This window comes from Ambystoma mexicanum, chromosome 11, assembly GCF_040938575.1.
Source record: "Ambystoma mexicanum isolate Mex_15411 chromosome 11, UKY_AmexF1_1, whole genome shotgun sequence".
NCBI classification, from domain to species: Eukaryota; Metazoa; Chordata; class Amphibia; order Caudata; family Ambystomatidae; genus Ambystoma; species Ambystoma mexicanum.
The window spans coordinates 821,241,179-821,269,095 of NC_090934.1; the positions used below are offsets into that span (position 1 = coordinate 821,241,179).

At 46.4% G+C, this 27,917-nt stretch overlaps 23 non-coding genes across 23 annotated transcripts; all 23 read right to left on the reverse strand.

Annotated features, from left to right (window-relative positions):
* Window positions 1-80: 80 nt before the first annotated feature.
* TRNAN-GUU (transfer RNA asparagine (anticodon GUU)) lies at window positions 81-154 on the reverse strand. The gene has a single exon. It is a non-coding gene; the product is annotated as a tRNA-Asn (tRNA).
* A 2,149-nt stretch (window positions 155-2,303) lies between these two features.
* TRNAW-CCA (transfer RNA tryptophan (anticodon CCA)) lies at window positions 2,304-2,375 on the reverse strand. The gene has a single exon. It is a non-coding gene; the product is annotated as a tRNA-Trp (tRNA).
* Window positions 2,376-2,688: 313 nt separating this feature from the next.
* Window positions 2,689-2,762, reverse strand: TRNAN-GUU (transfer RNA asparagine (anticodon GUU)). The gene has a single exon. It is a non-coding gene; the product is annotated as a tRNA-Asn (tRNA).
* Window positions 2,763-4,554: 1,792 nt separating this feature from the next.
* Window positions 4,555-4,626, reverse strand: TRNAW-CCA (transfer RNA tryptophan (anticodon CCA)). The gene has a single exon. It is a non-coding gene; the product is annotated as a tRNA-Trp (tRNA).
* A 313-nt stretch (window positions 4,627-4,939) lies between these two features.
* On the reverse strand, window positions 4,940-5,013 carry TRNAN-GUU (transfer RNA asparagine (anticodon GUU)). The gene has a single exon. It is a non-coding gene; the product is annotated as a tRNA-Asn (tRNA).
* Window positions 5,014-6,803: 1,790 nt separating this feature from the next.
* Window positions 6,804-6,875, reverse strand: TRNAW-CCA (transfer RNA tryptophan (anticodon CCA)). Its single transcript has one exon. It is a non-coding gene; the product is annotated as a tRNA-Trp (tRNA).
* Window positions 6,876-7,188: 313 nt separating this feature from the next.
* Window positions 7,189-7,262, reverse strand: TRNAN-GUU (transfer RNA asparagine (anticodon GUU)). The gene has a single exon. It is a non-coding gene; the product is annotated as a tRNA-Asn (tRNA).
* A 1,789-nt stretch (window positions 7,263-9,051) lies between these two features.
* Window positions 9,052-9,123, reverse strand: TRNAW-CCA (transfer RNA tryptophan (anticodon CCA)). The gene has a single exon. It is a non-coding gene; the product is annotated as a tRNA-Trp (tRNA).
* A 313-nt stretch (window positions 9,124-9,436) lies between these two features.
* TRNAN-GUU (transfer RNA asparagine (anticodon GUU)) lies at window positions 9,437-9,510 on the reverse strand. Its single transcript has one exon. It is a non-coding gene; the product is annotated as a tRNA-Asn (tRNA).
* Window positions 9,511-11,660: 2,150 nt separating this feature from the next.
* On the reverse strand, window positions 11,661-11,732 carry TRNAW-CCA (transfer RNA tryptophan (anticodon CCA)). Its single transcript has one exon. It is a non-coding gene; the product is annotated as a tRNA-Trp (tRNA).
* Window positions 11,733-12,045: 313 nt separating this feature from the next.
* TRNAN-GUU (transfer RNA asparagine (anticodon GUU)) lies at window positions 12,046-12,119 on the reverse strand. Its single transcript has one exon. It is a non-coding gene; the product is annotated as a tRNA-Asn (tRNA).
* Window positions 12,120-14,268: 2,149 nt separating this feature from the next.
* TRNAW-CCA (transfer RNA tryptophan (anticodon CCA)) lies at window positions 14,269-14,340 on the reverse strand. The gene has a single exon. It is a non-coding gene; the product is annotated as a tRNA-Trp (tRNA).
* A 313-nt stretch (window positions 14,341-14,653) lies between these two features.
* TRNAN-GUU (transfer RNA asparagine (anticodon GUU)) lies at window positions 14,654-14,727 on the reverse strand. The gene has a single exon. It is a non-coding gene; the product is annotated as a tRNA-Asn (tRNA).
* Window positions 14,728-16,519: 1,792 nt separating this feature from the next.
* On the reverse strand, window positions 16,520-16,591 carry TRNAW-CCA (transfer RNA tryptophan (anticodon CCA)). Its single transcript has one exon. It is a non-coding gene; the product is annotated as a tRNA-Trp (tRNA).
* A 313-nt stretch (window positions 16,592-16,904) lies between these two features.
* Window positions 16,905-16,978, reverse strand: TRNAN-GUU (transfer RNA asparagine (anticodon GUU)). Its single transcript has one exon. It is a non-coding gene; the product is annotated as a tRNA-Asn (tRNA).
* A 2,149-nt stretch (window positions 16,979-19,127) lies between these two features.
* On the reverse strand, window positions 19,128-19,199 carry TRNAW-CCA (transfer RNA tryptophan (anticodon CCA)). Its single transcript has one exon. It is a non-coding gene; the product is annotated as a tRNA-Trp (tRNA).
* Window positions 19,200-19,512: 313 nt separating this feature from the next.
* TRNAN-GUU (transfer RNA asparagine (anticodon GUU)) lies at window positions 19,513-19,586 on the reverse strand. Its single transcript has one exon. It is a non-coding gene; the product is annotated as a tRNA-Asn (tRNA).
* Window positions 19,587-21,376: 1,790 nt separating this feature from the next.
* Window positions 21,377-21,448, reverse strand: TRNAW-CCA (transfer RNA tryptophan (anticodon CCA)). The gene has a single exon. It is a non-coding gene; the product is annotated as a tRNA-Trp (tRNA).
* A 313-nt stretch (window positions 21,449-21,761) lies between these two features.
* On the reverse strand, window positions 21,762-21,835 carry TRNAN-GUU (transfer RNA asparagine (anticodon GUU)). Its single transcript has one exon. It is a non-coding gene; the product is annotated as a tRNA-Asn (tRNA).
* Window positions 21,836-23,624: 1,789 nt separating this feature from the next.
* Window positions 23,625-23,696, reverse strand: TRNAW-CCA (transfer RNA tryptophan (anticodon CCA)). The gene has a single exon. It is a non-coding gene; the product is annotated as a tRNA-Trp (tRNA).
* A 313-nt stretch (window positions 23,697-24,009) lies between these two features.
* Window positions 24,010-24,083, reverse strand: TRNAN-GUU (transfer RNA asparagine (anticodon GUU)). Its single transcript has one exon. It is a non-coding gene; the product is annotated as a tRNA-Asn (tRNA).
* A 2,149-nt stretch (window positions 24,084-26,232) lies between these two features.
* On the reverse strand, window positions 26,233-26,304 carry TRNAW-CCA (transfer RNA tryptophan (anticodon CCA)). The gene has a single exon. It is a non-coding gene; the product is annotated as a tRNA-Trp (tRNA).
* A 313-nt stretch (window positions 26,305-26,617) lies between these two features.
* Window positions 26,618-26,691, reverse strand: TRNAN-GUU (transfer RNA asparagine (anticodon GUU)). Its single transcript has one exon. It is a non-coding gene; the product is annotated as a tRNA-Asn (tRNA).
* Between the last annotated feature and the right edge of the window lie 1,226 nt (window positions 26,692-27,917).

Sequence of the window (27,917 nt, forward strand, 5' to 3'; positions counted from 1 at the left end):
TGGACGTCAGCAGACGAGACCTGCGAGAGGTAAACAGAAGTTCATAGTTGGTCATGCTGAATTTTTGAGCCAAAATGCATCGTCCCTGGGTGGGCTTGAACCACCAACCTTTCGGTTAACAGCCGAACGCGCTAACCGATTGCGCCACAGAGACTCATGCAGTGCTTACACTGGGGCCTGATTGGTGTGCTGTTTGCTTATGCTTCCCAGGCAACCTGAAAATATTTCTAAAATAGCTCTATTTCCCACAGCAAATCAGGGTATCAAGCACTTCCCTACCTCCCCTAATCCACAAACACAGGGGATTTAGTAGAGGACAGAGCCCATCAACAGTGCACCAAATGTCCTCTGTGTAGGCATAACTTGCTATGAGGAGAAAGCCACAGTTGCGCACTTGTGTTAAAAGGGGACAGTAGGCTGAACCCAGAGAACACGGGAGAAATGACTCAGGTTTACTGAGTGGAACACTCTGTGTCTTTGTGCCAAAAACAGCAGCGTCTTTTCGGTTAACAGCCGAACGCGCTAACCGATTGCGCCACAATTGGTGTGCTGTTTGCTTATGCTTCCCAGGCAACCTGAAAATATTTCTAAAATAGCTCTATTTCCCACAGCAAATCAGGGTATCAAGCACTTCCCTACCTCCCCTAATCCACAAACACAGGGGATTTAGTAGAGGACAGAGCCCATCAACAGTGCACCAAATGCCCTCTGTGTAGGCATAACTTGCTATGAGGAGAAAGCCACAGTTGCGCACTTGTGTTAAAAGGGGACAGTAGGCTGAACCCAGAGAACACGGGAGAAATGACTCAGGTTTACTGAGTGGAACACTCTGTGTCTTTGTGCCAAAAACAGCAGCGTCTTTTCGGTTAACAGCCGAACGCGCTAACCAATTGTGCCACAGAGACTCACTGGCATGTGTGTTCTGCCTTTGGCCTGATTGCATTGCTATTTTTTTCTGATTGGCAGAAAACCTGAACTTTTTTCTGAAAAAGGCATGCCTCTCTTAGCACTGCAGTGCATTAGACTGCTCCCTTGCTTCCCTGAGTCCCCAAATACACAACCACCTTGGGCACAATAGAAGACACATTCCAGCAGATTTAGCAAGAGTGCACCAAGGTTTCTATATGTAGGTACCTTGCTGAGAAGCAAGACCTGCAGTTGCATTCTTCTGTTAAAAGAGGGCAGCAGAGTGCACCAAGAGAACTTGGGGGAAGTAGCTTATGTTAACTACTTGCCATGATCTTTATAGATCCCTCTGTTTGACTGGGTGAATTCTAATTTCTGGGGTAGAGCATGCAATTTTTGGATCTAGATGCTGTGCGCAACAGGAATGCTATATACTGCACTGTACTGCTACTGAAAAGTTACCAATTTTACAGGATGTTCAGGTAAGCTTTGTTTCAGAAAACAACTTGCTAGAGGCCCTAGGACAGATTACTGGGACAAAGGAAGAGGGTTTGGGGATTAGCACATCTCTTATGAAAGGTACAGTCACGCCCGAGACAACTCTGAGTGCCTCCTCAAATTCTAAGAAATGCGAACTGGGGTCCTACGCCTTTTATTGCCAGTGGATTTTGTGTTTCAGACAAATGTGCACGCCTCCCAGAGCCCCTTGCAATGCACTTAGGGAAATGGGGGAAGGTGCTGTGCAACCCTCTCGCTGACAATGTCTCTCTTGTCTATAATGTATCTATGAGAGAGAGAGAAATAGGCAATGCGAGAGTGAAAAAGTAAAATGGAAATGTGTCTACTGAGACCAGTATAAGGGGAAATCCTCACAATCCAGGACCGACAGTTGATTGGGAGGGCGCTTACAGGTTTCCGACACCAGACCGGTACCTGAACTCACAAACCCAAACTGCAAAGTGATGGGCATTGCCACTAGACTGCCAACCCCCTTTCGGGGCCCCAGCATATATCCTTTAGTCACACCTAGAGTTCCCAGGACAGTGCAGCATTCAGCGATTACACGAAAATATTGACAGCGCTAGGAGGCCATGCAAATGGCAGAGGTATGCTTTACAAAGCCCACGTAGCGTGCACAAAACAGCACATCAGTCAGGCCCACTTGAAGAGATGGTAAAGAGGAAATACTTCTGCTGCATCCAGTAAAACATAGAGATTGGCCTGCTTTAAAGGTTGACCATGTCCTTCATGGGTGTCTGTCAATATGATACTTCCCTGCTGCAAAGCTTACATTCGAAACGCCAGAACAACTAGGCCCAGAGCACAAAGATGCAGTCAGGTTGAAATAACGAGATACTGAAGAGCAATTTTGTATTTCAGAGTGGGAAAAGCAAATATGACCCCGACGTGATTTGAACACGCAACCTTCTGATCTGGAGTCAGACGCGCTACCATTGCGCCACGAGGTCCTTGTGGCAGTCCACCTGGTGTGTCTGATGACAGAATAAAGGTAGGAGACGTACATGCACCCGCAGAGCCTCATTGCTTCTTTAAGTAGACTGGCTAGGATAGCTTCCTTCTGTGCATCAGTACACGCTGCAGCCAAACCCTTCCCATGAAGTCTTGATGTTTATGAATTGAATGGCAAGTTTTGAAAAACTAAAGCAAGCGAGAAGAATTGCTTGCAGTTTATTGGATTTTTTGGACGTCAGCAGACGAGACCTGCGAGAGGTAAACAGAAGTTCATAGTTGGTCATGCTGAATTTTTGAGCCAAAATGCATCGTCCCTGGGTGGGCTTGAACCACCAACCTTTCGGTTAACAGCCGAACGCGCTAACCGATTGCGCCACAGAGACTCATGCAGTGCTTACACTGGGGCCTGATTGGTGTGCTGTTTGCTTATGCTCCCCAGGCAACCTGAAAATATTTCTAAAATAGCTCTATTTCCCACAGCAAATCAGGGTATCAAGCACTTCCCTACCTCCCGTAATCCACAAACACAGGGGATTTAGTAGAGGACAGAGCCTATCAACAGTGCACCAAATGTCCTCTGTGTAGGCATAACTTGCTATGAGGAGAAAGCCACAGTTGCACACTTGTGTTAAAAGGGGACAGTAGGCTGAACCCAGAGAACACGGGAGAAATGACTCAGGGTAACTGAGTGGAACACTCTGTGTCTTTGTTTTCCCAAAACAGCAGCGTCTTTTCGGTTAACAGCCGAACGCGCTAACCAATTGCGCCACAGAGACTCACTGGCATGTGTGTTCTGCCTTTGGCCTGATTGCATTGCTATTTTTTTCTGATTGGCAGAAAACCTGAACTTTTTTCTGAAAAAGGCATGCCTCTCTTAGCACTGCAGTGCATTAGACTGCTCCCTTGCTTCCCTGAGTCCCCAAATACACAACCACCTTGGGCACAATAGAAGACACATTCCAGCAGATTTAGCAAGAGTGCACCAAGGTTTCTATATGTAGGTACCTTGCTGAGAAGCAAGACCTGCAGTTGCATTCTTCTGTTAAAAGAGGGTAGCAGAGTGCACCAAGAGAACTTGGGGGAAGTAGCTTATGTTAACTACTTGCCATGATCTTTATAGATCCCTCTGTTTGACTGGGTGAATTCTAATTTCTGGGGTAGAGTAAGCAATTTTTGGATCTAGATGCTGTGCGCAACAGGAATGCTATATACTGCACTGTACTGCTACTGAAAAGTTACCAATTTTACAGGATGTTCAGGTAAGCTTTGTTTCAGAAAACAACTTGCTAGAGGCACTAAGACAGATTACTGGGACAAAGGAAGAGGGTTTGGGGATTAGCACATCTCCTATGAAAGGTACAGTCACGCCCGAGACAACTCTGAGTGTCACCTCAAATTCTAAGAAATGCAAACTAGGGACCTACGCTTTTTATTGCCAGTGGATCTTTGTGTTTCAGACAAATGTGCACGCCTCCCAGAGCTCCTTGCAATGCACTTAGGGAAATGGGGGAAGGTGCTGTGAAGCCCTCTCGCTGACAATGTCTCTCTTGTCTATAATGTATCTATGAGAGAGAGAGAAATAGGCAATGCGAGAGTGAAAAAGTAAAATGGAAATGTGTCTACTGAGACCAGTATAAGGGGAAATCCTCACAATCCAGGACCGACAGTTGATTGGGAGGGCGCTTACAGGTTTCCGACACCAGACCGGTACCTGAACTCACAAACCCAAACTGCAAAGTGATGCCCATTGCCACTAGACTGCCGACCCCCTTTCGGGGCCCCAACATATATCCTTTAGTCACACCTAGAGTTCCCAGGACAGTGCAGCATTCAGCGATTACACGAAAATATTGACAGCGCTAGGAGGCCATGCAAATGGCAGAGGTATGCTTTACAAAGCCCACGTAGCGTGCACAAAACAGCACATCAGTCAGGCCCACTTGAAGAGATGGTAAAGAGGAAATACTTCTGCTGCATCCAGTAAAACATAGAGATTGGCCTGCTTTAAAGGTTGACCATGTCCTTCATGGGTGTCTGTCAATATGATACTTCCCTGCTGCAGAGCTTACATTCGAAACGCCAGAACAACTAGGCCCAGAGCACAAAGATGCAGTCAGGTTGAAATAACGAGATACTGAAGAGCAATTTTGTATTTCAGAGTGGGAAAAGGAAGTATGACCCCGACGTGATTTGAACACACAACCTTCTGATCTGGAGTCAGACGCGCTACCATTGCGGCACGAGGTCCTTGTGGCAATCCACCTGGTGTGTCTGATGACAGAATAAAGGTAGGATACGTACATGCACCTGCAGAGCCTCATTGCTTCTTTAGGTAGACTGGCTAGGATAGCTTCCTTCTGTGCATCAGTACACGCTGCAGCCAAACCCTTCCCATGAAGTCTTGATGTTTATGAATTGAATGGCAAGTTTTGAAAAACTAAAGCAAGCGAGAAGAATTGCTTACAGTTTATTGGATTTTTTGGACGTCAGCAGACGAGACCTGCGAGAGGTAAACAGAAGTTCATAGTTGGTCATGCTGAATTTCTGAGCCAAAATGCATCGTCCCTGGGTGGGCTTGAACCACCAACCTTTCGGTTAACAGCCGAACGCGCTAACCGATTGCGCCACAGAGACTCATGCAGTGCTTACACTGGGGCCTGATTGGTGTGCTGTTTGCTTATGCTTCCCAGGCAACCTGAAAATATTTCTAAAATAGCTCTATTTCCCACAGCAAATCAGGGTATCAAGCACTTCCCTACCTCCCCTAATCCACAAACACAGGGGATTTAGTAGAGGACAGAGCCCATCAACAGTGCACCAAATGTCCTCTGTGTAGGCATAACTTGCTATGAGGAGAAAGCCACAGTTGCGCACTTGTGTTAAAAGGGGACAGTAGGCTGAACCCAGAGAACACGGGAGAAATGACTCAGGTTTACTGAGTGGAACACTCTGTGTCTTTGTGCCAAAAACAGCAGCGTCTTTTTGGTTAACAGCCAAACGCGCTAACCAATTGCGCCACAGAGACTCACTGGCATGTGTGTTCTGCCTTTGGCCTGATTGCATTGCTATTTTTTTCTGATTGGCAGAAAACCTGAACTTTTTTCTGAAAAAGGCATGCTTCTCTTAGCACTGCAGTGCATTAGACTGCTCCCTTGCTTCCCTGAGTCCCCAAATACACAACCACGTTGGGCACAATAGAAGACACATTCCAGCAGATTTAGCAAGAGTGCACCAAGTTTTCTATATGTAGGTACCTTGCTGAGAAGCAAGACCTGCAGTTGCATTCTTCTGTTAAAAGAGGGCAGCAGAGTGCACCAAGAGAACTTGGGGGAAGTAGCTTATGTTAACTACTTGCCATGATCTTTATAGATCCCTCTGTTTGACTGGGTGAATTCTAATTTCTGGGGTAGAGTAAGCAATTTTTGGATCTAGATGCTGTGCGCAACAGGAATGCTATATACTGCACTGTACTGCTACTGAAAAGTTACCAATTTTACAGGATGTTCAGGTAAGCTTTGTTTCAGAAAACAACTTGCTAGAGGCCCTAGGACAGATTACTGGGACAAAGGAAGAGGGTTTGGGGATTAGCACATCTCCTATGAAAGGTACAGTCACGCCCGAGACAACTCTGAGTGCCTCCTCAAATTCTAAGAAATGCGAACTGGGGTCCTACGCCTTTTATTGCCAGTGGATCTTTGTGTTTCAGACAAATGTGCACGCCTCCCAGAGCCCCATGCAATGCACTTAGGGAAATGGGGGAAGGTGCTGTGAAGCCCTCTCGCTGACAATGTCTCTCTTGTCTATAATGTATCTATGAGAGAGAGAGAAATAGGCAATGCGAGAGTGAAAAAGTAAAATGGAAATGTGTCTACTGAGACCAGTATAAGGGGAAATCCTCACAATCCAGGACCGACAGTTGATTGGGAGGGCGCTTACAGGTTTCCGACACCAGACCGGTACCTGAACTCACAAACCCAAACTGCAAAGTGATGGGCATTGCCACTAGACTGCCGACCCCCTTTTGGGGCCCCAGCATATATCCTTTAGTCACACCTAGAGTTCCCAGGACAGTGCAGCATTCAGCGATTACACGAAAATATTGACAGCGCTAGGAGGCCATGCAAATGGCAGAGGTATGCTTTACAAAGCCCACGTAGCGTGCACAAAACAGCACATCAGTCAGGCCCACTTGAAGAGATGGTAAAGAGGAAATACTTCTGCTGCATCCAGTAAAACATAGAGATTGGCCTGCTTTAAAGGTTGACCATGTCCTTCATGGGTGTCTGTCAATATGATACTTCCCTGCTGCAAAGCTTACATTCGAAACGCCAGAACAACTAGGCACAGAGCACAAAGATGCAGTCAGGTTGAAATAACGAGATACTGAAGAGCAATTTTATATTTCAGAGTGGGAAAAGCAAATATGACCCCGACGTGATTTGAACACGCAACCTTCTGATCTGGAGTCAGACGCGCTACCATTGCGCCACGAGGTCCTTGTGGCAGTCCACCTGGTGTGTCTGATGACAGAATAAAGGTAGGAGACGTACATGGACCTGCAGAGCCTCATTGCTTCTTTAGGTAGACTGGCTAGGATAGCTTCCTTCTGTGCATCAGTACACGCTGCAGCCAAACCCTTCCCATGAAGTCTTGATGTTTATGAATTGAACGGCAAGTTTTGAAAAACTAAAGCAAGCGAGAAGAATTGCTTGCAGTTTATTGGATTTTTTGGACGTCAGCAGACGAGACCTGCGAGAGGTAAACAGAAGTCCATAGTTGGTCACGCTGAATTTTTGAGCCAAAATGCTCCGTCCCTGGGTGGGCTTGAACCACCAACCTTTCGGTTAACAGCCGAACGCGCCAACCAATTGCGCCACAGAGACTCATGCAGTTCTTACACAGGGCCTGATTGGTGTGCTGTTTGCTCATGCTTCCCAGGCAACCTGAAAATATTTCTAAAATAGCTCTTTTTCCCACAGCAAATCAGGGTATCAAGCACTTCCCTACCTCCCCTAATCCACAAACACAGGGGATTTAGTAGAGGACAGAGCCCATCAACAGTGCACCAAATGTCCTCTGTGTAGGCATAACTTGCTATGAGGAGAAAGCCACAGTTGCGCACTTGTGTTAAAAGGGGACAGTAGGCTGAACCCAGAGAACACGGGAGAAATGACTCAGGTTTACTGAGTGGAACACTCTGTGTCTTTGTGCCAAAAACAGCAGCGTCTTTTCGGTTAACAGCCGAACGCGCTAACCAATTGCGCCACAGAGACTCACTGGCATGTGTGTTCTGCCTTTGGCCTGATTGCATTGCTATTTTTTTCTGATTGGCAGAAAACCTGAACTTTTTTCTGAAAAAGGCATGCCTCTCTTAGCACTGCAGTGCATTAGACTGCTCCCTTGCTTCCCTGAGTCCCCAAATACACAACCACCTTGGGCACAATAGAAGACACATTCCAGCAGATTTAGCAAGAGTGCACCAAGGTTTCTATATGTAGGTACCTTGCTGAGAAGCAAGACCTGCAGTTGCATTCTTCTGTTAAAAGAGGGTAGCAGAGTGCACCAAGAGAACTTGGGGGAAGTAGCTTATGTTAACTACTTGCGATGATCTTTATAGATCCCTCTGTTTGACTGGGTGAATTCTAATTTCTGGGGTAGAGTAAGCAATTTTTGGATCTAGATGCTGTGCGCAACAGGAATGCTATATACTGCACTGTACTGCTACTGAAAAGTTACCAATTTTACAGGATGTTCAGGTAAGCTTTGTTTCAGAAAACAACTTGCTAGAGGCACTAAGACAGATTACTGGGACAAAGGAAGAGGGTTTGGGGATTAGCACATCTCCTATGAAAGGTACAGTCACGCCCGAGACAACTCTGAGTGTCACCTCAAATTCTAAGAAATGCAAACTAGGGACCTACGCTTTTTATTGCCAGTGGATCTTTGTGTTTCAGACAAATGTGCACGCCTCCCAGAGCCCCTTGCAATGCACTTAGGGAAATGGGGGAAGGTGCTGTGAAGCCCTCTCGCTGACAATGTCTCTCTTGTCTATAATGTATCTATGAGAGAGAGAGAAATAGGCAATGCGAGAGTGAAAAAGTAAAATGGAAATGTGTCTTCTGAGACCAGTATAAGGGGAAACCCTCACAATCCAGGACCGACAGTTGATTGGGAGGGCGCTTACAGGTTTCCGACACCAGACCGGTACCTGAACTCACAAACCCAAACTGCAAAGTGATGCCCATTGCCACTAGACTGCCGACCCCCTTTCGGGGCCCCAACATATATCCTTTAGTCACACCTAGAGTTCCCAGGACAGTGCAGCATTCAGCGATTACACGAAAATATTGACAGCGCTAGGAGGCCATGCAAATGGCAGAGGTATGCTTTACAAAGCCCACGTAGCGTGCACAAAACAGCACATCAGTCAGGCCCACTTGAAGAGATGGTAAAGAGGAAATACTTCTGCTGCATCCAGTAAAACATAGAGATTGGCCTGCTTTAAAGGTTGACCATGTCCTTCATGGGTGTCTGTCAATATGATACTTCCCTGCTGCAAAGCTTACATTCGAAACGCCAGAACAACTAGGCCCAGAGCACAAAGATGCAGTCAGGTTGAAATAACGAGATACTGAAGAGCAATTTTGTATTTCAGAGTGGGAAAAGGAAGTATGACCCCGACGTGATTTGAACACGCAACCTTCTGATCTGGAGTCAGACGCGCTACCATTGCGCCACGAGGTCCTTGTGGCAATCCACCTGGTGTGTCTGATGACAGAATAAAGGTAGGAGACGTACATGCACCTGCAGAGCCTCATTGCTTCTTTAGGTAGACTGGCTAGGATAGCTTCCTTCTGTGCATCAGTACACGCTGCAGCCAAACCCTTCCCATGAAGTCTTGATGTTTATGAATTGAATGGCAAGTTTTGAAAAACTAAAGCAAGCGAGAAGAATTGCTTACAGTTTATTGGATTTTTTGGACGTCAGCAGACGAGACCTGCGAGAGGTAAACAGAAGTTCATAGTTGGTCATGCTGAATTTTTGAGCCAAAATGCATCGTCCCTGGGTGGGCTTGAACCACCAACCTTTCGGTTAACAGCCGAACGCGCTAACCGATTGCGCCACAGAGACTCATGCAGTGCTTACACTGGGGCCTGATTGGTGTGCTGTTTGCTTATGCTTCCCAGGCAACCTGAAAATATTTCTAAAATAGCTCTATTTCCCACAGCAAATCAGGGTATCAAGCACTTCCCTACCTCCCCTAATCCACAAACACAGGGGATTTAGAAGAGGACAGAGCCCATCAACAGTGCACCAAATGTCCTCGGTGTAGGCATAACTTGCTCTGAGGAGAAAGCCACAGTTGCGCACTTGTGTTAAAAGGGGACAGTAGGCTGAACCCAGAGAACACGGGAGAAATGACTCAGGTTTACTGAGTGGAACACTCTGTGTCTTTGTGCCAAAAACAGCAGCGTCTTTTCGGTTAACAGCCGAACGCGCTAACCGATTGCGCCACAATTGGTGTGCTGTTTGCTTATGCTTCCCAGGCAACCTGAAAATATTTCTAAAATAGCTCTATTTCCCACAGCAAATCAGGGTATCAAGCACTTCCCTACCTCCCCTAATCCACAAACACAGGGGATTTAGTAGAGGACAGAGCCCATCAACAGTGCACCAAATGCCCTCTGTCTAGGCATAACTTGCTATGAGGAGAAAGCCACAGTTGCGCACTTGTGTTAAAAGGGGACAGTAGACTGAACCCAGAGAACACGGGAGAAATGACTCAGGTTTACTGAGTGGAACACTCTGTGTCTTTGTGCCAAAAACAGCAGCGTCTTTTCGGTTAACAGCCGAACGCGCTAACCAATTGTGCCACAGAGACTCACTGGCATGTGTGTTCTGCCTTTGGCCTGATTGCATTGCTATTTTTTTCTGATTGGCAGAAAACCTGAACTTTTTTCTGAAAAAGGCATGCTTCTCTTAGCACTACAGTGCATTAGACTGCTCCCTTGCTTCCCTGAGTCCCCAAATACACAACCACCTTGGGCACAATAGAAGACACATTCCAGCAGATTTAGCAAGAGTGCACCAAGGTTTCTATATGTAGGTACCTTGCTGAGAAGCAAGACCTGCAGTTGCATTCTTCTGTTAAAAGAGGGCAGCAGAGTGCACCAAGAGAACTTGGGGGAAGTAGCTTATGTTAACTACTTGCCATGATCTTTATAGATCCCTCTGTTTGACTGGGTGAATTCTAATTTCTGAGGTAGAGTAAGCAATTTTTGGATCTAGATGCTGTGCGCAACAGGAATGCTATATACTGCACTGTACTGCTACTGAAAAGTTACCAATTTTACAGGATGTTCAGGTAAGATTTGTTTCAGAAAACATCTTGCTAGAGGCCCTAGGACAGATTACTGGGACAAAGGAAGAGGGTTTGGGGATTAGCACATCTCCTATGAAAGGTACAGTCACGCCCGAGACAACTCTGAGTGCCTCCTCAAATTCTAAGAAATGCGAACTGGGGTCCTACGCCTTTTATTGCCAGTGGATCTTTGTGTTTCAGACAAATGTGCACGCCTCCCAGAGCCCCATGCAATGCACTTAGGGAAATGGGGGAAGGTGCTGTGCAACCCTCTCGCTGACAATGTCTCTCTTGTCTATAATGTATCTATGAGAGAGAGAGAAATAGGCAATGCGAGAGTGAAAAAGCCAAATGGAAATGTGTCTACTGAGACCAGTATAAGGGGAAATCCTCACAATCCAGGACTGACAGTTGATTGGGAGGGCGCTTACAGGTTTCCGACACCAGACCGGTACCTGAACTCACAAACCCAAACTGCAAAGTGATGCCCATTGCCACTAGACTGCCGACCCCCTTTCGGGGCCCCAACATATATCCTTTAGTCACACCTAGAGTTCCCAGGACAGTGCAGCATTCAGCGATTACACGAAAATATTGACAGCGCTAGGAGGCCATGCAAATGGCAGAGGTATGCTTTACAAAGACCACGTAGCGTGCACAAAACAGCACATCAGTCAGGCCCACTTGAAGAGATGGTAAAGAGGAAATACTTCTGCTGCATCCAGTAAAACATAGAGATTGGCCTGCTTTAAAGGTTGACCATGTCCTTCATGGGTGTCTGTCAATATGATACTTCCCTGCTGCAAAGCTTACATTCGAAACGCCAGAACAACTAGGCCCAGAGCACAAAGATGCAGTCAGGTTGAAATAACGAGATACTGAAGAGCAATTTTGTATTTCAGAGTGGGAAAAGGAAGTATGACCCCGACGTGATTTGAACACACAACCTTCTGATCTGGAGTCAGACGCGCTACCATTGCGGCACGAGGTCCTTGTGGCAATCCACCTGGTGTGTCTGATGACAGAATAAAGGTAGGAGACGTACATGCACCTGCAGAGCCTCATTGCTTCTTTAGGTAGACTGGCTAGGATAGCTTCCTTCTGTGCATCAGTACACGCTGCAGCCAAACCCTTCCCATGAAGTCTTGATGTTTATGAATTGAATGGCAAGTTTTGAAAAACTAAAGCAAGCGAGAAGAATTGCTTACAGTTTATTGGATTTTTTGGACGTCAGCAGACGAGACCTGCGAGAGGTAAACAGAAGTTCATAGTTGGTCATGCTGAATTTTTGAGCCAAAATGCATCGTCCCTGGGTGGGCTTGAACCACCAACCTTTCGGTTAACAGCCGAACGCGCTAACCGATTGCGCCACAGAGACTCATGCAGTGCTTACACTGGGGCCTGATTGGTGTGCTGTTTGCTTATGCTTCCCAGGCAACCTGAAAATATTTCTAAAATAGCTCTATTTCCCACAGCAAATCAGGGTATCAAGCACTTCCCTACCTCCCCTAATCCACAAACACAGGGGATTTAGTAGAGGACAGAGCCCATCAACAGTGCACCAAATGTCCTCTGTGTAGGCATAACTTGCTATGAGGAGAAAGCCACAGTTGCGCACTTGTGTTAAAAGGGGACAGTAGGCTGAACCCAGAGAACACGGGAGAAATGACTCAGGTTTACTGAGTGGAACACTCTGTGTCTTTGTGCCAAAAACAGCAGCGTCTTTTCGGTTAACAGCCGAACGCGCTAACCGATTGCGCCACAATTGGTGTGCTGTTTGCTTATGCTTCCCAGGCAACCTGAAAATATTTCTAAAATAGCTCTATTTCCCACAGCAAATCAGGGTATCAAGCACTTCCCTACCTCCCCTAATCCACAAACACAGGGGATTTAGTAGAGGACAGAGCCCATCAACAGTGCACCAAATGCCCTCTGTGTAGGCATAACTTGCTATGAGGAGAAAGCCACAGTTGCGCACTTGTGTTAAAAGGGGACAGTAGGCTGAACCCAGAGAACACGGGAGAAATGACTCAGGTTTACTGAGTGGAACACTCTGTGTCTTTGTGCCAAAAACAGCAGCGTCTTTTCGGTTAACAGCCGAACGCGCTAACCAATTGTGCCACAGAGACTCACTGGCATGTGTGTTCTGCCTTTGGCCTGATTGCATTGCTATTTTTTTCTGATTGGCAGAAAACCTGAACTTTTTTCTGAAAAAGGCATGCCTCTCTTAGCACTGCAGTGCATTAGACTGCTCCCTTGCTTCCCTGAGTCCCCAAATACACAACCACCTTGGGCACAATAGAAGACACATTCCAGCAGATTTAGCAAGAGTGCACCAAGGTTTCTATATGTAGGTACCTTGCTGAGAAGCAAGACCTGCAGTTGCATTCTTCTGTTAAAAGAGGGCAGCAGAGTGCACCAAGAGAACTTGGGGGAAGTAGCTTATGTTAACTACTTGCCATGATCTTTATAGATCCCTCTGTTTGACTGGGTGAATTCTAATTTCTGGGGTAGAGCATGCAATTTTTGGATCTAGATGCTGTGCGCAACAGGAATGCTATATACTGCACTGTACTGCTACTGAAAAGTTACCAATTTTACAGGATGTTCAGGTAAGCTTTGTTTCAGAAAACAACTTGCTAGAGGCCCTAGGACAGATTACTGGGACAAAGGAAGAGGGTTTGGGGATTAGCACATCTCTTATGAAAGGTACAGTCACGCCCGAGACAACTCTGAGTGCCTCCTCAAATTCTAAGAAATGCGAACTGGGGTCCTACGCCTTTTATTGCCAGTGGATTTTGTGTTTCAGACAAATGTGCACGCCTCCCAGAGCCCCTTGCAATGCACTTAGGGAAATGGGGGAAGGTGCTGTGCAACCCTCTCGCTGACAATGTCTCTCTTGTCTATAATGTATCTATGAGAGAGAGAGAAATAGGCAATGCGAGAGTGAAAAAGTAAAATGGAAATGTGTCTACTGAGACCAGTATAAGGGGAAATCCTCACAATCCAGGACCGACAGTTGATTGGGAGGGCGCTTACAGGTTTCCGACACCAGACCGGTACCTGAACTCACAAACCCAAACTGCAAAGTGATGGGCATTGCCACTAGACTGCCAACCCCCTTTCGGGGCCCCAGCATATATCCTTTAGTCACACCTAGAGTTCCCAGGACAGTGCAGCATTCAGCGATTACACGAAAATATTGACAGCGCTAGGAGGCCATGCAAATGGCAGAGGTATGCTTTACAAAGCCCACGTAGCGTGCACAAAACAGCACATCAGTCAGGCCCACTTGAAGAGATGGTAAAGAGGAAATACTTCTGCTGCATCCAGTAAAACATAGAGATTGGCCTGCTTTAAAGGTTGACCATGTCCTTCATGGGTGTCTGTCAATATGATACTTCCCTGCTGCAAAGCTTACATTCGAAACGCCAGAACAACTAGGCCCAGAGCACAAAGATGCAGTCAGGTTGAAATAACGAGATACTGAAGAGCAATTTTGTATTTCAGAGTGGGAAAAGCAAATATGACCCCGACGTGATTTGAACACGCAACCTTCTGATCTGGAGTCAGACGCGCTACCATTGCGCCACGAGGTCCTTGTGGCAGTCCACCTGGTGTGTCTGATGACAGAATAATGGTAGGAGACGTACATGCACCTGCAAAGCCTCATTGCTTCTTTAGGTAGACTGGCTAGGATAGCTTCCTTCTGTGCATCTGTACACGCTGCAGCCAAACCCTTCCCATGAAGTCTTGATGTTTATGAATTGAATGGCAAGTTTTGAAAAACTAAAGCAAGCGAGAAGAATTGCTTGCAGTTTATTGGATTTTTTGGACGTCAGCAGACGAGACCTGCGAGAGGTAAACAGAAGTTCATAGTTGGTCATGCTGAATTTTTGAGCCAAAATGCATCGTCCCTGGGTGGGCTTGAACCACCAACCTTTCGGTTAACAGCCGAACGCGCTAACCGATTGCGCCACAGAGACTCATGCAGTGCTTACACTGGGGCCTGATTGGTGTGCTGTTTGCTTATGCTCCCCAGGCAACCTGAAAATATTTCTAAAATAGCTCTATTTCCCACAGCAAATCAGGGTATCAAGCACTTCCCTACCTCCCGTAATCCACAAACACAGGGGATTTAGTAGAGGACAGAGCCTATCAACAGTGCACCAAATGTCCTCTGTGTAGGCATAACTTGCTATGAGGAGAAGGCCACAGTTGCGCACTTGTGTTAAAAGGGGACAGTAGGCTGAACCCAGAGAACACGGGAGAAATGACTCAGGTTTACTGAGTGGAACACTCTGTGTCTTTGTTTTCCCAAAACAGCAACGTCTTTTCGGTTAACAGCCGAACGCGCTAACCAATTGCGCCACAGAGACTCACTGGCATGTGTGTTCTGCCTTTGGCCTGATTGCATTGCTATTTTTTTCTGATTGGCAGAAAACCTGAACTTTTTTCTGAAAAAGGCATGCCTCTCTTAGCACTGCAGTGCATTAGACTGCTCCCTTGCTTCCCTGAGTCCCCAAATACACAACCACCTTGGGCACAATAGAAGACACATTCCAGCAGATTTAGCAAGAGTGCACCAAGGTTTCTATATGTAGGTACCTTGCTGAGAATCAAGACCTGCAGTTGCATTCTTCTGTTAAAAGAGGGTAGCAGAGTGCACCAAGAGAACTTGGGGGAAGTAGCTTATGTTAACTACTTGCCATGATCTTTATAGATCCCTCTGTTTGACTGGGTGAATTCTAATTTCTGGGGTAGAGTAAGCAATTTTTGGATCTAGATGCTGTGCGCAACAGGAATGCTATATACTGCACTGTACTGCTACTGAAAAGTTACCAATTTTACAGGATGTTCAGGTAAGCTTTGTTTCAGAAAACAACTTGCTAGAGGCACTAAGACAGATTACTGGGACAAAGGAAGAGGGTTTGGGGATTAGCACATCTCCTATGAAAGGTACAGTCACGCCCGAGACAACTCTGAGTGTCACCTCAAATTCTAAGAAATGCAAACTAGGGACCTACGCTTTTTATTGCCAGTGGATCTTTGTGTTTCAGACAAATGTGCACGCCTCCCAGAGCTCCTTGCAATGCACTTAGGGAAATGGGGGAAGGTGCTGTGAAGCCCTCTCGCTGACAATGTCTCTCTTGTCTATAATGTATCTATGAGAGAGAGAGAAAAAGGCAATGCGAGAGTGAAAAAGTAAAATGGAAATGTGTCTACTGAGACCAGTATAAGGGGAAATCCTCACAATCCAGGACCGACAGTTGATTGGGAGGGCGCTTACAGGTTTCCGACACCAGACCGGTACCTGAACTCACAAACCCAAACTGCAAAGTGATGCCCATTGCCACTAGACTGCCAACCCCCTTTCGGGGCCCCAACATATATCCTTTAGTCACACCTAGAGTTCCCAGGACAGTGCAGCATTCAGCGATTACACGAAAATATTGACAGCGCTAGGAGGCCATGCAAATGGCAGAGGTATGCTTTACAAAGCCCACGTAGCGTGCACAAAACAGCACATCAGTCAGGCCCACTTGAAGAGATGGTAAAGAGGAAATACTTCTGCTGCATCCAGTAAAACATAGAGATTGGCCTGCTTTAAAGGTTGACCATGTCCTTCATGGGTGTCTGTCAATATGATACTTCCCTGCTGCAAAGCTTACATTCGAAACGCCAGAACAACTAGGCCCAGAGCACAAAGATGCAGTCAGGTTGAAATAACGAGATACTGAAGAGCAATTTTGTATTTCAGAGTGGGAAAAGGAAGTATGACCCCGACGTGATTTGAACACACAACCTTCTGATCTGGAGTCAGACGCGCTACCATTGCGGCACGAGGTCCTTGTGGCAATCCACCTGGTGTGTCTGATGACAGAATAAAGGTAGGAGACGTACATGCACCTGCAGAGCCTCATTGCTTCTTTAGGTAGACTGGCTAGGATAGCTTCCTTCTGTGCATCAGTACACGCTGCAGCCAAACCCTTCCCATGAAGTCTTGATGTTTATGAATTGAATGGCAAGTTTTGAAAAACTAAAGCAAGCGAGAAGAATTGCTTACAGTTTATTGGATTTTTTGGACGTCAGCAGACGAGACCTGCGAGAGGTAAACAGAAGTTCATAGTTGGTCATGCTGAATTTCTGAGCCAAAATGCATCGTCCCTGGGTGGGCTTGAACCACCAACCTTTCGGTTAACAGCCGAACGCGCTAACCGATTGCGCCACAGAGACTCATGCAGTGCTTACACTGGGGCCTGATTGGTGTGCTGTTTGCTTATGCTTCCCAGGCAACCTGAAAATATTTCTAAAATAGCTCTATTTCCCACAGCAAATCAGGGTATCAAGCACTTCCCTACCTCCCCTAATCCACAAACACAGGGGATTTAGTAGAGGACAGAGCCCATCAACAGTGCACCAAATGTCCTCTGTGTAGGCATAACTTGCTATGAGGAGAAAGCCACAGTTGCGCACTTGTGTTAAAAGGGGACAGTAGGCTGAACCCAGAGAACACGGGAGAAATGACTCAGGTTTACTGAGTGGAACACTCTGTGTCTTTGTGCCAAAAACAGCAGCGTCTTTTCGGTTAACAGCCGAACGCGCTAACCGATTGCGCCACAATTGGTGTGCTGTTTGCTTATGCTTCCCAGGCAACCTGAAAATATTTCTAAAATAGCTCTATTTCCCACAGCAAATCAGGGTATCAAGCACTTCCCTACCTCCCCTAATCCACAAACACAGGGGATTTAGTAGAGGACAGAGCCCATCAACAGTGCACCAAATGCCCTCTGTGTAGGCATAACTTGCTATGAGGAGAAAGCCACAGTTGCGCACTTGTGTTAAAAGGGGACAGTAGGCTGAACCCAGAGAACACGGGAGAAATGACTCAGGTTTACTGAGTGGAACACTCTGTGTCTTTGTGCCAAAAACAGCAGCGTCTTTTCGGTTAACAGCCGAACGCGCTAACCAATTGTGCCACAGAGACTCACTGGCATGTGTGTTCTGCCTTTGGCCTGATTGCATTGCTATTTTTTTCTGATTGGCAGAAAACCTGAACTTTTTTCTGAAAAAGGCATGACTCTCTTAGCACTGCAGTGCATTAGACTGCTCCCTTGCTTCCCTGAGTCCCCAAATACACAACCACCTTGGGCACAATAGAAGACACATTCCAGCAGATTTAGCAAGAGTGCACCAAGGTTTCTATATGTAGGTACCTTGCTGAGAAGCAAGACCTGCAGTTGCATTCTTCTGTTAAAAGAGGGCAGCAGAGTGCACCAAGAGAACTTGGGGGAAGTAGCTTATGTTAACTACTTGCCATGATCTTTATAGATCCCTCTGTTTGACTGGGTGAATTCTAATTTCTGGGGTAGAGTAAGCAATTTTTGGATCTAGATGCTGTGCGCAACAGGAATGCTATATACTGCACTGTACTGCTACTGAAAAGTTACCAATTTTACAGGATGTTCAGGTAAGCTTTGTTTCAGAAAACAACTTGCTAGAGGCCCTAGGACAGATTACTGGGACAAAGGAAGAGGGTTTGGGGATTAGCACATCTCCTATGAAAGGTACAGTCACGCCCGAGACAACTCTGAGTGCCTCCTCAAATTCTAAGAAATGCGAACTGGGGTCCTACGCCTTTTATTGCCAGTGGATTTTGTGTTTCAGACAAATGTGCACGCCTCCCAGAGCCCCTTGCAATGCACTTAGGGAAATGGGGGAAGGTGCTGTGCAACCCTCTCGCTGACAATGTCTCTCTTGTCTATAATGTATCTATGAGAGAGAGAGAAATAGGCAATGCGAGAGTGAAAAAGTAAAATGGAAATGTGTCTACTGAGACCAGTATAAGGGGAAATCCTCACAATCCAGGACCGACAGTTGATTGGGAGGGCGCTTACAGGTTTCCGACACCAGACCGGTACCTGAACTCACAAACCCAAACTGCAAAGTGATGGGCATTGCCACTAGACTGCCGACCCCCTTTTGCGGCCCCAGCATATATCATTTAGTCACACCTAGAGTTCCCAGGACAGTGCAGCATTCAGCGATTACACGAAAATATTGACAGCGCTAGGAGGCCATGCAAATGGCAGAGGTATGCTTTACAAAGCCCACGTAGCGTGCACAAAACAGCACATCAGTCAGGCCCACTTGAAGAGATGGTAAAGAGGAAATACTTCTGCTGCATCCAGTAAAACATAGAGATTGGCCTGCTTTAAAGGTTGACCATGTCCTTCATGGGTGTCTGTCAATATGATACTTCCCTGCTGCAAAGCTTACATTCGAAACGCCAGAACAACTAGGCCCAGAGCACAAAGATGCAGTCAGGTTGAAATAACGAGATACTGAAGAGCAATTTTGTATTTCAGAGTGGGAAAAGCAAATATGACCCCGACGTGATTTGAACACGCAACCTTCTGATCTGGAGTCAGACGCGCTACCATTGCGCCACGAGGTCCTTGTGGCAGTCCACCTGGTGTGTCTGATGACAGAATAAAGGTAGGAGACGTACATGCACCCGCAGAGCCTCATTGCTTCTTTAAGTAGACTGGCTAGGATAGCTTCCTTCTGTGCATCAGTACACGCTGCAGCCAAACCCTTCCCATGAAGTCTTGATGTTTATGAATTGAATGGCAAGTTTTGAAAAACTAAAGCAAGCGAGAAGAATTGCTTGCAGTTTATTGGATTTTTTGGACGTCAGCAGACGAGACCTGCGAGAGGTAAACAGAAGTTCATAGTTGGTCATGCTGAATTTTTGAGCCAAAATGCATCGTCCCTGGGTGGGCTTGAACCACCAACCTTTCGGTTAACAGCCGAACGCGCTAACCGATTGCGCCACAGAGACTCATGCAGTGCTTACACTGGGGCCTGATTGGTGTGCTGTTTGCTTATGCTTCCCAGGCAACCTGAAAATATTTCTAAAATAGCTCTATTTCCCACAGCAAATCAGGGTATCAAGCACTTCCCTACCTCCCCTAATCCACAAACACAGGGGATTTAGTAGAGGACAGAGCCCATCAACAGTGCACCAAATGTCCTCTGTGTAGGCATAACTTGCTATGAGGAGAAAGCCACAGTTGCGCACTTGTGTTAAAAGGGGACAGTAGGCTGAACCCAGAGAACACGGGAGAAATGACTCAGGTTTACTGAGTGGAACACTCTGTGTCTTTGTGCCAAAAACAGCAGCGTCTTTTTGGTTAACAGCCAAACGCGCTAACCAATTGCGCCACAGAGACTCACTGGCATGTGTGTTCTGCCTTTGGCCTGATTGCATTGCTATTTTTTTCTGATTGGCAGAAAACCTGAACTTTTTTCTGAAAAAGGCATGCTTCTCTTAGCACTGCAGTGCATTAGACTGCTCCCTTGCTTCCCTGAGTCCCCAAATACACAACCACGTTGGGCACAATAGAAGACACATTCCAGCAGATTTAGCAAGAGTGCACCAAGTTTTCTATATGTAGGTACCTTGCTGAGAAGCAAGACCTGCAGTTGCATTCTTCTGTTAAAAGAGGGCAGCAGAGTGCACCAAGAGAACTTGGGGGAAGTAGCTTATGTTAACTACTTGCCATGATCTTTATAGATCCCTCTGTTTGACTGGGTGAATTCTAATTTCTGGGGTAGAGTAAGCAATTTTTGGATCTAGATGCTGTGCGCAACAGGAATGCTATATACTGCACTGTACTGCTACTGAAAAGTTACCAATTTTACAGGATGTTCAGGTAAGCTTTGTTTCAGAAAACAACTTGCTAGAGGCCCTAGGACAGATTACTGGGACAAAGGAAGAGGGTTTGGGGATTAGCACATCTCCTATGAAAGGTACAGTCACGCCCGAGACAACTCTGAGTGCCTCCTCAAATTCTAAGAAATGCGAACTGGGGTCCTACGCCTTTTATTGCCAGTGGATCTTTGTGTTTCAGACAAATGTGCACGCCTCCCAGAGCCCCATGCAATGCACTTAGGGAAATGGGGGAAGGTGCTGTGAAGCCCTCTCGCTGACAATGTCTCTCTTGTCTATAATGTATCTATGAGAGAGAGAGAAATAGGCAATGCGAGAGTGAAAAAGTAAAATGGAAATGTGTCTACTGAGACCAGTATAAGGGGAAATCCTCACAATCCAGGACCGACAGTTGATTGGGAGGGCGCTTACAGGTTTCCGACACCAGACCGGTACCTGAACTCACAAACCCAAACTGCAAAGTGATGGGCATTGCCACTAGACTGCCGACCCCCTTTTGGGGCCCCAGCATATATCCTTTAGTCACACCTAGAGTTCCCAGGACAGTGCAGCATTCAGCGATTACACGAAAATATTGACAGCGCTAGGAGGCCATGCAAATGGCAGAGGTATGCTTTACAAAGCCCACGTAGCGTGCACAAAACAGCACATCAGTCAGGCCCACTTGAAGAGATGGTAAAGAGGAAATACTTCTGCTGCATCCAGTAAAACATAGAGATTGGCCTGCTTTAAAGGTTGACCATGTCCTTCATGGGTGTCTGTCAATATGATACTTCCCTGCTGCAAAGCTTACATTCGAAACGCCAGAACAACTAGGCACAGAGCACAAAGATGCAGTCAGGTTGAAATAACGAGATACTGAAGAGCAATTTTATATTTCAGAGTGGGAAAAGCAAATATGACCCCGACGTGATTTGAACACGCAACCTTCTGATCTGGAGTCAGACGCGCTACCATTGCGCCACGAGGTCCTTGTGGCAGTCCACCTGGTGTGTCTGATGACAGAATAAAGGTAGGAGACGTACATGGACCTGCAGAGCCTCATTGCTTCTTTAGGTAGACTGGCTAGGATAGCTTCCTTCTGTGCATCAGTACACGCTGCAGCCAAACCCTTCCCATGAAGTCTTGATGTTTATGAATTGAACGGCAAGTTTTGAAAAACTAAAGCAAGCGAGAAGAATTGCTTGCAGTTTATTGGATTTTTTGGACGTCAGCAGACGAGACCTGCGAGAGGTAAACAGAAGTCCATAGTTGGTCACGCTGAATTTTTGAGCCAAAATGCTCCGTCCCTGGGTGGGCTTGAACCACCAACCTTTCGGTTAACAGCCGAACGCGCCAACCAATTGCGCCACAGAGACTCATGCAGTTCTTACACAGGGCCTGATTGGTGTGCTGTTTGCTCATGCTTCCCAGGCAACCTGAAAATATTTCTAAAATAGCTCTTTTTCCCACAGCAAATCAGGGTATCAAGCACTTCCCTACCTCCCCTAATCCACAAACACAGGGGATTTAGTAGAGGACAGAGCCCATCAACAGTGCACCAAATGTCCTCTGTGTAGGCATAACTTGCTATGAGGAGAAAGCCACAGTTGCGCACTTGTGTTAAAAGGGGACAGTAGGCTGAACCCAGAGAACACGGGAGAAATGACTCAGGTTTACTGAGTGGAACACTCTGTGTCTTTGTGCCAAAAACAGCAGCGTCTTTTCGGTTAACAGCCGAACGCGCTAACCAATTGCGCCACAGAGACTCACTGGCATGTGTGTTCTGCCTTTGGCCTGATTGCATTGCTATTTTTTTCTGATTGGCAGAAAACCTGAACTTTTTTCTGAAAAAGGCATGCCTCTCTTAGCACTGCAGTGCATTAGACTGCTCCCTTGCTTCCCTGAGTCCCCAAATACACAACCACCTTGGGCACAATAGAAGACACATTCCAGCAGATTTAGCAAGAGTGCACCAAGGTTTCTATATGTAGGTACCTTGCTGAGAAGCAAGACCTGCAGTTGCATTCTTCTGTTAAAAGAGGGTAGCAGAGTGCACCAAGAGAACTTGGGGGAAGTAGCTTATGTTAACTACTTGCGATGATCTTTATAGATCCCTCTGTTTGACTGGGTGAATTCTAATTTCTGGGGTAGAGTAAGCAATTTTTGGATCTAGATGCTGTGCGCAACAGGAATGCTATATACTGCACTGTACTGCTACTGAAAAGTTACCAATTTTACAGGATGTTCAGGTAAGCTTTGTTTCAGAAAACAACTTGCTAGAGGCACTAAGACAGATTACTGGGACAAAGGAAGAGGGTTTGGGGATTAGCACATCTCCTATGAAAGGTACAGTCACGCCCGAGACAACTCTGAGTGTCACCTCAAATTCTAAGAAATGCAAACTAGGGACCTACGCTTTTTATTGCCAGTGGATCTTTGTGTTTCAGACAAATGTGCACGCCTCCCAGAGCCCCTTGCAATGCACTTAGGGAAATGGGGGAAGGTGCTGTGAAGCCCTCTCGCTGACAATGTCTCTCTTGTCTATAATGTATCTATGAGAGAGAGAGAAATAGGCAATGCGAGAGTGAAAAAGTAAAATGGAAATGTGTCTTCTGAGACCAGTATAAGGGGAAACCCTCACAATCCAGGACCGACAGTTGATTGGGAGGGCGCTTACAGGTTTCCGACACCAGACCGGTACCTGAACTCACAAACCCAAACTGCAAAGTGATGCCCATTGCCACTAGACTGCCGACCCCCTTTCGGGGCCCCAACATATATCCTTTAGTCACACCTAGAGTTCCCAGGACAGTGCAGCATTCAGCGATTACACGAAAATATTGACAGCGCTAGGAGGCCATGCAAATGGCAGAGGTATGCTTTACAAAGCCCACGTAGCGTGCACAAAACAGCACATCAGTCAGGCCCACTTGAAGAGATGGTAAAGAGGAAATACTTCTGCTGCATCCAGTAAAACATAGAGATTGGCCTGCTTTAAAGGTTGACCATGTCCTTCATGGGTGTCTGTCAATATGATACTTCCCTGCTGCAAAGCTTACATTCGAAACGCCAGAACAACTAGGCCCAGAGCACAAAGATGCAGTCAGGTTGAAATAACGAGATACTGAAGAGCAATTTTGTATTTCAGAGTGGGAAAAGGAAGTATGACCCCGACGTGATTTGAACACACAACCTTCTGATCTGGAGTCAGACGCGCTACCATTGCGGCACGAGGTCCTTGTGGCAATCCACCTGGTGTGTCTGATGACAGAATAAAGGTAGGAGACGTACATGCACCTGCAGAGCCTCATTGCTTCTTTAGGTAGACTGGCTAGGATAGCTTCCTTCTGTGCATCAGTACACGCTGCAGCCAAACCCTTCCCATGAAGTCTTGATGTTTATGAATTGAATGGCAAGTTTTGAAAAACTAAAGCAAGCGAGAAGAATTGCTTACAGTTTATTGGATTTTTTGGACGTCAGCAGACGAGACCTGCGAGAGGTAAACAGAAGTTCATAGTTGGTCATGCTGAATTTCTGAGCCAAAATGCATCGTCCCTGGGTGGGCTTGAACCACCAACCTTTCGGTTAACAGCCGAACGCGCTAACCGATTGCGCCACAGAGACTCATGCAGTGCTTACACTGGGGCCTGATTGGTGTGCTGTTTGCTTATGCTTCCCAGGCAACCTGAAAATATTTCTAAAATAGCTCTATTTCCCACAGCAAATCAGGGTATCAAGCACTTCCCTACCTCCCCTAATCCACAAACACAGGGGATTTAGTAGAGGACAGAGCCCATCAACAGTGCACCAAATGTCCTCTGTGTAGGCATAACTTGCTATGAGGAGAAAGCCACAGTTGCGCACTTGTGTTAAAAGGGGACAGTAGGCTGAACCCAGAGAACACGGGAGAAATGACTCAGGTTTACTGAGTGGAACACTCTGTGTCTTTGTGCCAAAAACAGCAGCGTCTTTTCGGTTAACAGCCGAACGCGCTAACCGATTGCGCCACAATTGGTGTGCTGTTTGCTTATGCTTCCCAGGCAACCTGAAAATATTTCTAAAATAGCTCTATTTCCCACAGCAAATCAGGGTATCAAGCACTTCCCTACCTCCCCTAATCCACAAACACAGGGGATTTAGTAGAGGACAGAGCCCATCAACAGTGCACCAAATGCCCTCTGTGTAGGCATAACTTGCTATGAGGAGAAAGCCACAGTTGCGCACTTGTGTTAAAAGGGGACAGTAGGCTGAACCCAGAGAACACGGGAGAAATGACTCAGGTTTACTGAGTGGAACACTCTGTGTCTTTGTGCCAAAAACAGCAGCGTCTTTTCGGTTAACAGCCGAACGCGCTAACCAATTGTGCCACAGAGACTCACTGGCATGTGTGTTCTGCCTTTGGCCTGATTGCATTGCTATTTTTTTCTGATTGGCAGAAAACCTGAACTTTTTTCTGAAAAAGGCATGACTCTCTTAGCACTGCAGTGCATTAGACTGCTCCCTTGCTTCCCTGAGTCCCCAAATACACAACCACCTTGGGCACAATAGAAGACACATTCCAGCAGATTTAGCAAGAGTGCACCAAGGTTTCTATATGTAGGTACCTTGCTGAGAAGCAAGACCTGCAGTTGCATTCTTCTGTTAAAAGAGGGCAGCAGAGTGCACCAAGAGAACTTGGGGGAAGTAGCTTATGTTAACTACTTGCCATGATCTTTATAGATCCCTCTGTTTGACTGGGTGAATTCTAATTTCTGGGGTAGAGTAAGCAATTTTTGGATCTAGATGCTGTGCGCAACAGGAATGCTATATACTGCACTGTACTGCTACTGAAAAGTTACCAATTTTACAGGATGTTCAGGTAAGCTTTGTTTCAGAAAACAACTTGCTAGAGGCCCTAGGACAGATTACTGGGACAAAGGAAGAGGGTTTGGGGATTAGCACATCTCCTATGAAAGGTACAGTCACGCCCGAGACAACTCTGAGTGCCTCCTCAAATTCTAAGAAATGCGAACTGGGGTCCTACGCCTTTTATTGCCAGTGGATTTTGTGTTTCAGACAAATGTGCACGCCTCCCAGAGCCCCTTGCAATGCACTTAGGGAAATGGGGGAAGGTGCTGTGCAACCCTCTCGCTGACAATGTCTCTCTTGTCTATAATGTATCTATGAGAGAGAGAGAAATAGGCAATGCGAGAGTGAAAAAGTAAAATGGAAATGTGTCTACTGAGACCAGTATAAGGGGAAATCCTCACAATCCAGGACCGACAGTTGATTGGGAGGGCGCTTACAGGTTTCCGACACCAGACCGGTACCTGAACTCACAAACCCAAACTGCAAAGTGATGGGCATTGCCACTAGACTGCCGACCCCCTTTTGCGGCCCCAGCATATATCATTTAGTCACACCTAGAGTTCCCAGGACAGTGCAGCATTCAGCGATTACACGAAAATATTGACAGCGCTAGGAGGCCATGCAAATGGCAGAGGTATGCTTTACAAAGCCCACGTAGCGTGCACAAAACAGCACATCAGTCAGGCCCACTTGAAGAGATGGTAAAGAGGAAATACTTCTGCTGCATCCAGTAAAACATAGAGATTGGCCTGCTTTAAAGGTTGACCATGTCCTTCATGGGTGTCTGTCAATATGATACTTCCCTGCTGCAAAGCTTACATTCGAAACGCCAGAACAACTAGGCCCAGAGCACAAAGATGCAGTCAGGTTGAAATAACGAGATACTGAAGAGCAATTTTGTATTTCAGAGTGGGAAAAGCAAATATGACCCCGACGTGATTTGAACACGCAACCTTCTGATCTGGAGTCAGACGCGCTACCATTGCGCCACGAGGTCCTTGTGGCAGTCCACCTGGTGTGTCTGATGACAGAATAAAGGTAGGAGACGTACATGCACCCGCAGAGCCTCATTGCTTCTTTAAGTAGACTGGCTAGGATAGCTTCCTTCTGTGCATCAGTACACGCTGCAGCCAAACCCTTCCCATGAAGTCTTGATGTTTATGAATTGAATGGCAAGTTTTGAAAAACTAAAGCAAGCGAGAAGAATTGCTTGCAGTTTATTGGATTTTTTGGACGTCAGCAGACGAGACCTGCGAGAGGTAAACAGAAGTTCATAGTTGGTCATGCTGAATTTTTGAGCCAAAATGCATCGTCCCTGGGTGGGCTTGAACCACCAACCTTTCGGTTAACAGCCGAACGCGCTAACCGATTGCGCCACAGAGACTCATGCAGTGCTTACACTGGGGCCTGATTGGTGTGCTGTTTGCTTATGCTTCCCAGGCAACCTGAAAATATTTCTAAAATAGCTCTATTTCCCACAGCAAATCAGGGTATCAAGCACTTCCCTACCTCCCCTAATCCACAAACACAGGGGATTTAGTAGAGGACAGAGCCCATCAACAGTGCACCAAATGTCCTCTGTGTAGGCATAACTTGCTATGAGGAGAAAGCCACAGTTGCGCACTTGTGTTAAAAGGGGACAGTAGGCTGAACCCAGAGAACACGGGAGAAATGACTCAGGTTTACTGAGTGGAACACTCTGTGTCTTTGTGCCAAAAACAGCAGCGTCTTTTTGGTTAACAGCCAAACGCGCTAACCAATTGCGCCACAGAGACTCACTGGCATGTGTGTTCTGCCTTTGGCCTGATTGCATTGCTATTTTTTTCTGATTGGCAGAAAACCTGAACTTTTTTCTGAAAAAGGCATGCTTCTCTTAGCACTGCAGTGCATTAGACTGCTCCCTTGCTTCCCTGAGTCCCCAAATACACAACCACGTTGGGCACAATAGAAGACACATTCCAGCAGATTTAGCAAGAGTGCACCAAGTTTTCTATATGTAGGTACCTTGCTGAGAAGCAAGACCTGCAGTTGCATTCTTCTGTTAAAAGAGGGCAGCAGAGTGCACCAAGAGAACTTGGGGGAAGTAGCTTATGTTAACTACTTGCCATGATCTTTATAGATCCCTCTGTTTGACTGGGTGAATTCTAATTTCTGGGGTAGAGTAAGCAATTTTTGGATCTAGATGCTGTGCGCAACAGGAATGCTATATACTGCACTGTACTGCTACTGAAAAGTTACCAATTTTACAGGATGTTCAGGTAAGCTTTGTTTCAGAAAACAACTTGCTAGAGGCCCTAGGACAGATTACTGGGACAAAGGAAGAGGGTTTGGGGATTAGCACATCTCCTATGAAAGGTACAGTCACGCCCGAGACAACTCTGAGTGCCTCCTCAAATTCTAAGAAATGCGAACTGGGGTCCTACGCCTTTTATTGCCAGTGGATCTTTGTGTTTCAGACAAATGTGCACGCCTCCCAGAGCCCCATGCAATGCACTTAGGGAAATGGGGGAAGGTGCTGTGAAGCCCTCTCGCTGACAATGTCTCTCTTGTCTATAATGTATCTATGAGAGAGAGAGAAATAGGCAATGCGAGAGTGAAAAAGTAAAATGG